Here is a 10,524-nt window from a genome sequence, read left to right as displayed (position 1 = left end):
TACTTTGTTCTTGAATGCTCAATATTCATAGATGGAAAAACTCTATATTTAAAATTTTGAAATATGAAGTTATTTCAATATTAGTACGAAAGCAAATATTGACAATACTTGCTTTTTTCACTTATTTTAATGGGCTACAGTGCTATGTAATATCAAAGAAATGTGGTGCACTTCGTTGATATCTTCAAACCAGGATTGTCAAATAGGCGTTAGGAAAAGTAGCAGATAAAGCTTATAAAAGTAGTGAGTTCTGCTGCAAATACCCCAGTTATTTTCAATGTAGAAAATGTACACCAAAAAGTAGCCCAATTACTTAACTTTCAATTTGAAAATTCTATAAAATAAGTAGCGAATAAATTTGAACAGTATTGCTAGACATACAATTTTCTGAAATAGTTGTTGCCCAATTTACAATATGCTGATTAAATATGGAATTTTTTGCTTTTATTATATAAGCAGTATTATGATGCAAAGATAGGTAGGATAATCAGGAATGCTGCTGGTATGCAGTCTTTGCAGAATGATTTGAATAGGCTGCAATTGTGGGCATGGGAAAATGGGTATCAGTTCAATGTCAGTAAATGTAAAGTCATTCACCCCGGCTTGATTAGATATCCAATGTCGTATATTGGTGGGATTAGGCTAGAAGAAACTGATGAGGCTAGGGATCTTGAAGTGTTAATAGATAGGAAGTTGAAGTTTAGGAGTCATTTGGCAAAGATTGCAAAAACAACTCAAAATATAATTGCAATGCTGAAACGAACGTTCACATGTAAAGATAAGGATGTTATTTTGCCTCTTTACAAGGCCTTGATAAGACCTCACTTGGACTATTGTGCGCAGGTCTGGTCTCCTGGTTTCCGTTGTGATTCTCACAAAGAACAAAGGATTAAAAATGATTTCAGGATTGTGAAATATTGATTATGAAGACAGATTTAGAATTTGTGGACTGCATACGCTAGCAAATTGGAGGAAGAGGAGTGATATGATTGAGACTTACAAACTTCTGAAAGGGTGATACAGGATTTCAATTTATGGACTTTTTCAATTTATGGAGGGTGGGGAAAGAACGAGAAGACATCCTTGGAAGCTGAGAATGAAGGCCGCCAAGAAGGGTGTGAGGCTAATACCCCAGAATTTTCTCTCAGAGGGCGGAGCGCGATTGAAATGGATTGCATTGGATTGGGAGTGCAATCAGTGTGAATGAATTCAATAATAAGTACGATCACTGATGTGTGTAGTATGTGGCCTCCTTCGATGAGTCTCTGACTTCCTGGAGGTCTCTCTTAATAATGATAATAACGCTTACCTCCACCCCTCAGTGTTCACAGCGCCCCCAGATGGGCGCTACAACCCTAGTTAAGAACCTCTGCTTTACAGAATGAAACAAATACGCATTCTGGTGTTGAGTTATCGAAATGAATTTGAAGAACAGCCAGCGATAGGAAGTAAAAACAGCTGTTACGCCTTGGTGTCATGGACTTAACGTTCATCAAGAATGGCGTATTGACGAAAATACATTCCCTGGAGATTTGTAAATCTGCACACAGTATCGTAGGTCCCAACAGAGCATTTACCGCCAGATAAATTCATATTTAAACGGAAATGAAAATCTTGAGAACGTTAATTGCGAGTGTGATTAGTTACATTTAATCTGAAAGTTAACAGTTCATAAGTTTATTTGGGGTCGATTATCCATTCCATGCTTGGTTCTTTGTGTCAAAAGAGATAACGTTAATAGCATATCACGTAGCGTCTTGAACGCAATCCGGGATAGAAGAATATCTGGGAGAATGACACTAATAGCCGAGATGCGTCCGCTGTCTATCACAGCTGAAATCCTTCGACCGCATCAAAGCTCACAACAACAATAAAGCTTTTATTGCACTGGAAAAAGAAAACTAGGTCAGATTACGATGCTTTATTGGCTTTAATAATACATACGTGACAAAGCAGATAAGATAAATGTGTTGCGAAGACAAAGTTCATCTTCCTCACAAGCGGTAAGATATCATCAGAGTAGAAAATATGCGAACACTCGCATTAATTGACCATTTAATTAATCAACTGTTAATAGGTCTCATTGGATTAATACCAGTTTTCGGTGCCCTGCAACATTCTTTAGATCGTTTTCCTGAGCCCTTTCCCAGAAATTTAGGAGGCATTAATCCATCCATGCAAATATCATTTAACTAAAGCATTATACAAACACCACTTTCTTATCACGATTCACGATCCAACATAACATTTCTTTGTCACAATAACCATTCTAGTGATACGTTCCCTGAAATAAAATCTCTATCATCACTAATTTTCTTATATTTCGCTACTTCCTGTAGGTAATTATGCGGAAGTGTGTCTTTTCCGTGCAGAGTTACTAAATTTTACAATCAAATGCACTGAACCGAATTCCTACACTGCCAGTCTATTCATATCGTTTTCAGCAACACCATGGCAATTGTACCCCATAACTCTCAACTTGTCATTATCTTTGAAAAAATAAATATCTCCTTATATGCCATGGATTATATCATAAGTATACGAAGTTAAATAGCAAATGCTTAATCTAAGAGCATATTAATATCAGTTGCAACCAGGTAAACTGTTCCTTTTACAATCCGTTCAATATTAGTGGACTAATGAGGTATATATTATTAACGTCCTTACTGTAGAAACCAAGCACTAACCTTTTCAATCCACGTCAGGTGTCCAGTAAGTGGGAAAATGGTTTATTACACCAAGCTAGGACGCAGAGGTTCTGCAAAAGTTTATAAGGGAATGAGTTACGTCCATCTCATAGAGATCATTATGGGTCTATGCGTCGCTGAGTTGGTTTCAGAGTAGAAAATGCAGATGAGGTAGGCTCGATATCATCTTAGTTTTATCTCAGAAAATTATTAATTAATGACAAAGTTTTAGGGAAGGTTGTTACTCACATGACTGGCATGTTGTATAATCCTTGCTGAAAGGGTTGCTGAAATTATCTAATCAACACAAGGTAGCCCTTAACATTTTAAGTAAAAACATTTTTCGAAGTAATGAGAGATATAGGCAGAGATAAAGGGTTGGGTTATAATTAAATTCTCTGACTAGCACGAGGCTTAAGTATTCCTCAACTTTAACGTTGATCGCTAGATCAAAAGATTAGTTTGAAAAATATTTAAATATTCGAGAGAAAGGACCTTTTTTTCTCTTTGAAGCAATGATGGTGATATTTTTTCTCGCCGGCAGTGATGGTGATATTTTCTTCCCAAATCATTGGTTCCTTCTTATCAAACAAGTAGTTTGATAAGAAGTGCAGTGGTATTCCTTTGTAGTAGTTTTTGGTGTCAGTGTTTCTACTGTGAGTTTGTACAGTTTTGTGCGTGTTTTTCCTTATTTTTAATCAGTTTTGTTGCTTAAGTGTTTTTTTTTTCCCTTTTCGATGTCGTACAGTGTCAGGATGGTTTGTTGATTGTGATTTTAACTTTAAATTTGTACTTTGCAACATCAGATTGTCAGAATAGCACTCAGTGAAGTATCCAGTATTATTGATATAGTCAGTACTAGAAAACTCTAACTCATTTTATGATTCCTGAGAATATTAATATATATTTCAACAGTTCCCTCTTCTCTGAAACAGCATCCTCTGTGAGAATTTTCAAAGGTTTACCACTGACGGCGCCGATGTAAATAGCCTTCGTTAGAATATAAATGTGATCTATTTAATTCTTAGTTAATAACATAATAATTCCACTTAAGCAGTCACAACTCCAGATTGTATTACACACATGCGGTGAATTTCAAATGTTCTCACATGACTTAGTTAAACGAAGCAGCCTAAATTAATTCTTACTGCAAAGTTGTCATTTGTCGACAACATTACAACTAAACCACAGCCGAGCAACGCACTTGGATAAAAGTTCTTGAGTCTTAACAGGTAAATTATTAAAGTAAAATGCTTCGAACTGCTTGTTAGCAGTGGCAATACCGCAGGACTAATAAGGATAGACATGGAGGCGTAGTTCTGTGTTCTGGTGTTGGTTTGTAGAAATTAGCCGTGATTAGATGCGAATGGAGATAGACTTAGACTGCGGTTAAGAGCAAACATGGAAGAATATCATAAATCATTTCTCAAATTCATCATAAGAATAGCTGATTAAATTTTACTCGAATATGCCAGACATTTGAAGATAGCAGACATTTTTTCATAATTGTTTTCATGTAAACGTAGATTGTTGATACCGAATGGATTAACGTCTTATCTATGACAAAATAAGCCCCTCCAACCTCTTCGAAAACAAAACTGTTATTTCAGGGAAGTTTGTATATTTTGTTCATGAATATGAGGCGCACCACTCCCAAATGTGGAAGCAATCTTATAGGGATGGTTGGATTTGGGATTTGTATACGGTTAGTAGCCGCATATTTCAAAGAGCATCTTAAACGTAGTATGCAAAATATTTTAGGGGCTGAGGAAATTAATTGATGTATTGATGCCATGAAAGTTGGAGATAAATGTTAGTCTGAGGAGAGAGGAAAAGAAAAATCTGAATCTCTCTGGAGATTCGTGTACTATTGAGGATAATGGGAAGATGAACTGAGATTCCTTCTGAGAGAGAAAAATTCCAGACTCCGTTCTGGTGACTTTAAAATTTAACTTGATATCCCTCGCGCACTAAATGATGATATTGGAGATCGGAGTGTGATCACTAGTTGCAGATGAACATGATGCTTGAGATGCCGGAGAACTACATAGTTTATAAAAAAACGTGGTGGGATTAGTGGTGATTGAGGATAGGTCCTTTACGTAAATGAGAAAGAGAGTAGATGATAAAGCCCTCTAGCAAAGCTCAGAGAGGATGCTATCCACCATGACAAGGAATTAAAGCCGGCTATCATATTATCCTGTGTAATTTGATAGCCATGTTTTTTTATAACTTCCAAAACTTGGAAGTTATATTTGTGGCATAAATATGCACGCTATACGGCCAAACGTTTTAAGTTTGCCTACAAGTCATGCATATGTTTTTAAACCAAATAATGTGTGCCAAGACGAAGGTTACTTAGATTATGGAATCATATACATTTCTTTCATATATAAATTCGACATTTGAGAGTTAAATATATAAAAAAATTAAGCACAATATGTGAAATGTATGCTGTTTGTCTCGTGTATATAATTATATATATCTCGGATACAAACTGGTATCCGAGAGATACCAAAAGGAAACCTGGAAGACCCAATTATTAAGAGAGTTGGAATAAAATGGAGAAGAAAAGTCCAAGACAGGAATAGCTGGACTCTTTACGACCTGCAGTCATGGAGGAATCCTGACTGAAACCATAGGTCCATCAAGGTAAAATATAATTATAACTCAGCTTATTTTAATGTTCGTAGTTCAAAGAGATAAAAGAATCCAGTGATGACATTCTTCACCAATGCAGTGTTTGCAGATGCCCAACTGAATACATACGTATTTTCGTACACATTCAGGCATATCATAAATTACAAAAATCCACTAAAATCAAGCATAGAACTGTTTACGCAGATCGTTCACAGAAAAATTAAAAAATTCTTAATATAACCTCTCCCCCCCTTCTCACACACACACACACACACACACACATACACATAATAGTACTTTATAGACTACATACTCAAGAGGAAATGGAAGATTATAAGGGATACGACAGTCAATATTTCCACTTAGAGGTATGCTTACCTCTTTTGGTGATGAAAACAGAAGTACACGCATTAAGATTTCAAAGGAGAGTGGAGTAGCGAATGCTTTGTAAGATGATCTGTTTTCTCCAACCACTGACAAGCAACATTCTTAAATCTCTTTCTTCTTATTCCCTTCTTTACTCGTCCTTGTTTTCGTTCCGTCTCCAACGAAATAAATAGGCAATCGATTCACTAAAGGCAACGGCTTCGATGAAAATCCCCGATATGTCGCATTTTTGATTATCAATGTTTGCCTTTTATCCATCCCTTCAGATGTCATCGAGTCAGAAATTTTGATCTGACTTTTAAATTTCTATTTAGCGAACGTGGTACTTAACTGCCGTCTTTTTTCCGGGTAAACACTTGAACTGAGGAATGCTTTAAATAAAGGAGAGAAACATCGGTACGGTTCGTTGGATCAAATTTGTTAGGAATGAGAAAGCCGAAGGAAACTTCCGAAATCTTTTAACACCTCCATTAATACTTGTCACATCTTGTGAGTCGCCTCAGTAGAAAAATAGCGAACTCCGTTTTAATGTGCGCAGAAGCTGCAGCTTTGTTAAAAAAAAAAAAAAATACACTCACGCCAGTGATCCGAAAATAACAGTGAAAATGCCTTTTACTTATTTAATGACATTTTATTTATTCAGTGACCAGTCAGAAAAAAAATACAATCCATGATACGCTTCATTCCTAAAATTGTTCATGGAACGTATACCCAATCAGGATCTTGTGGCGTAAATTCAACCCAGATACAATGTTTATAGTTGTAGTGCCCTGTTTGTTTGGTAATATTACATCACATCCGTTTATTATCAATCTAATTGGCGGTTTTATTTGTATAATTATTTAGTACTTAGCTGCTGGTCACTGTTGTCAGAGGAAATGAGCCTTATATTTGAGAAAGTATACATACAAATGATTGTGTATGAGGAAAAACTGATTTTCCTTGTAGAAATTCAAATTCTTATGATTAAACATTTTAACACAGAAATTAAGAAAAATATTTGCTAAAAATATTGTGCAATCATTAACGTTTCATATAGTTAGTACAAAGTTTCCGATATGGTAATACATTTATCAATAAACATTCAATTCAAGCTTCCTTTTAACTGATGATTACACTCCACAGTCGAACAGGTGGCATTCCTAAATGCATAGCATGAAGTTTCTTAAGTAATCATGGCTATTCAATCTGTTTCTGATATAAAAAACTAAGGTGTCTTTTAATTTTTGTTTTGTGTAAAAACGCATTAATGTTTCCGACAAAGTATGAACAGTTATGACAGAAATTCTTAATTAGCCAATTGACCTAATGTGATTCCGAATGTAAGTTGAGTATTTATCATTTCATCGCTTAAGTTCCAATTGTAGCTACAATTTTGTTAAAGTTGTCCCTTTGTTACACCATGTTGTTGTAGTCTCGCGTACTGTGACAAACTGTGTTTTAGTGTTCTGAAAATGCTTGTTATAACACCAGCGAAATATCAGCAATAAGTCCATAAATAATTATTTACTTATAATTCTTATATATTCTTATATTATTTACTTATAAAACAAAAAGACAAACAAAGATTAATAACAGCAGAAATGAAGTTTATGAGAAAAAGTGCAAAGTATACCCTATTTGATCATAAAAGAAACGAAGATATTATGAAAGAATTAAACCAAGAATCAGTAATAGAAAAAAATAAAAAATATAAACATAAATGGATGGAACATGTTCAAGGAATAAAAATAGAAAGATTACCAAAACAAGCCTTAAAGTACAAGCCATTAGGAAAAAGAAAACCAGGACGTCCTCTTAAACGATTCCACGATGACTTCTAAGGCCGAAACAGGCCACGCTAGGCCTCAATCCTTGATATGCATGATCATAATTCTGTGTTCTGATATATACCGTCAAAATAACATGCACGACGAACACAATAAGCCTTTCTACACGTCTATCAGCTGCATTCAAACGGGAATGGTCGACAACCCTTGCGCGATCGAACATTCGATCATAGGTTAAGAATTTTCAGCATAACCTCCTTATTGGTATTTGCACACTAACAAAATAGTTAACGACTCTCCTAGTTAAGGCAGTTCATGCCGATAAATGAACAACAGTCCTTTCGAGTGAATTTTTGTTTAGTTTCTGATGGTCAAGATTTTGTGGCATTAAACACTAACAGTGTTAAAATAATTAAGGCTAAATTAGTCAGGTTATAGTCTCACCTGTTTCCTGAATACAGATAACTGTTGTTCTTATATAAGATTCTCTTAAATAAGAGAATCTTTTCGTTACTAGCCTTTCGAGTATTTCCTGGTGAGCGAGAAAATTGAGAATTTTTGTATTTTTAAAGACTGGTAGTAATCCCAGTCGTAATCGATACCTGAAAAACTACCGTAGTATTCATGTTTATTTTCCCTTATGAAAAGTCTTTCATAATAAAGTACACTTCCGCTGGTTTCTGATATTTTCTGAACGATGGATTATTTGATGGAATGCACCAAAGTTGTAGGGAAAATATTATAGAAATCTACTTTCCCATACACCGTTATAAAAGATAGAAACTTAAAAATGATAAACCTGTTAACTTCCTTTATATTACTTTTCTATCCAGTTTTATTTCATTCGCAAAATAACTGAACTCAAGAATCAAAAACATTGTTCGATTCAAACTTTTCCATTGGCTCCTTATTAATAGAAATACCAAAGCGCAGAAAATTACCACTTGAGCTTCCTTCAGTGTATAGAAAAACGCTTCCAGTGAAAATCCTGAAGAAATTACAATGACTCAAAAAATTAAGGCAAGGGGAAAAATAACCAACTTGCATATTCGTCTTCTAAACCTTGAACCTTTAAACATCTGTTTATGTATGGAGATTGAGCATTGTAGAGTCCCGTTATAACCGACCCAGAGTGTAAGGGTGGATAATACCAAGGACATCTACGACATAATTCAGAGTGTATTATCTTCAATTGTGCGTGTCCTCTCTTATCTGCTATGCAAAGTAAAGTAAGTTGGACTGTCTCACGTCCGTAAGAGACGTGCAAACTCACTTTCAAATGAAAGTGAGCAAACCATGAGAACCATGAGCTGGTGCTCAAGCAATGACAACAACTAGGAATAAGAAACCAAACACATGTGATCAATGTTCGATTTCTGGACGGATCAAATTTCGAGAATCAATGCAAATAGGCGTTTATTGGATCTTTAGTATGAAGTGTCAGGTTGCAGAACGGTATTTTATGTAACCACCCTACGCTTTCATCAGTGCGTAATAAAATCGCAATCCCAACAAAAATATTAGTTCTTACCAAAATAAAGCAAAAACAAGTATTCGATTATATAACGTTTAGGTTTTATGAACAATTTACAATGAAAGCTCATTTCACTTAGAGAGAACGAGAATGATTTTTTTCGCCTAATAGGAGCGCTATTTGCTAACTCGCGTTTTTTATTATTAACTGGGAAAGTATCATCCTCTTGCATCCGAAAATCAGTTACGAACTATGTTTACTAATCTGAAATGGCTCGGTGTCGACACTGATATTTTCTTACGTGGAACATTAACAGGAAATTAATCTTGAGGAAGAGAAATAAAAAAAAAATAAACAATTATACCCCCCGTTTAATTTTTTTAAATGAGTTATAACTGTTAGCACGCAGCACGATGCCCTTAACCGAAATACTGTTGCTGTTCCATTTTATTTGTTCCGCCATAATATCAAAGTGGATATTTGCAGTTGGCTAGAAATTATTTCAGTCTCTTGATTATGCTTTTAAATGGTTTTGAGATCATCTTTGTTTCTTGTCAGATTTATAAAAATCATACCCACCTTCTAGGTTGTGATAGCAGCAATTCTGCACATGATGAGCAGTCTCTGAACATGTGCTTTCGGTTATTTACATACAACTATACATTATCATATAAGATTACTACTTCAGTAGCATCCTGAAATAGTAAGACTATATGACCTACTCCTCAATTAGCTTGCTACCCCTGACGTATTAAACAAAAGGAAGTATAAAGCAGAAGAAACAGGTTGCCTGTAAAGCAGGTATTACAAGAAATACTTTTCAGAATGATGCTAAGACGTTTGTATTAATGTAGCAAAGTAAAATTCAATCACAGGCACACAGTTGAGAGTTAGTCATTTAAATAACTTGGCTTACTTTTCTCTTGTATTTTGGGAATCGAAACTTCATATCGTATAGTTGCAGTACTCAATATTTACGAACCAGTATACGTGTTTAATATAGTTTAAACCAGCCAAAAAATTACCCATCGCATTTCTTAAAGTGAGGTAAATGCTGTAAAATTAATTTAAAGTTGTATATTTTGACATAAGTCGAAAAGCGCAAAGAAACAGTGAAAAGACAAAAAAAAAAAAAAACATTCCTGCATGAATTAAACATCGTCAGCTGTGTAGAAAACCAACTGGGTCACTGATTTCCTGTGTGGAAAGCCTATAGGAAGTCAGAATAACCTTTTAAACATTGAGTCACGCGTGCTTACGAGTTTGGATAATTGCCTGTAAAATTTGCTATACAGTATTAAAAAAAAATACAGTGAATTGGATTTTTAAAGTAAATGCCAAAGACGATTATGGAAAGAACACTTTAAAAACTCGACTGAGTTATAGTAATAAACAAGTGTAAAGTGAAAGCAGCGATAGAGAAATAGAGAGCTCACATTTCTCATCGGAAGCAAGCTCCTGAAGGAAAACTAATTAGTACGTGACGTATATTTATAACTTTAATCCCACAAAAACATCATTAAAAAAAAAAGGTTGGTTTTTATAAACAATTTTTAAAATATCGCCA

This window comes from Typopeltis vanoorti, chromosome 22 (assembly GCF_054136105.1).
Source record: "Typopeltis vanoorti isolate ZY-2024b chromosome 22, IOZ_Tvanoo_1.0, whole genome shotgun sequence".
Taxonomy (NCBI): Eukaryota; Metazoa; Arthropoda; class Arachnida; order Uropygi; family Thelyphonidae; genus Typopeltis; species Typopeltis vanoorti.
The sequence above is the reverse complement of the archived record's forward strand: the minus strand, read 5'-3'. Positions refer to the sequence as shown.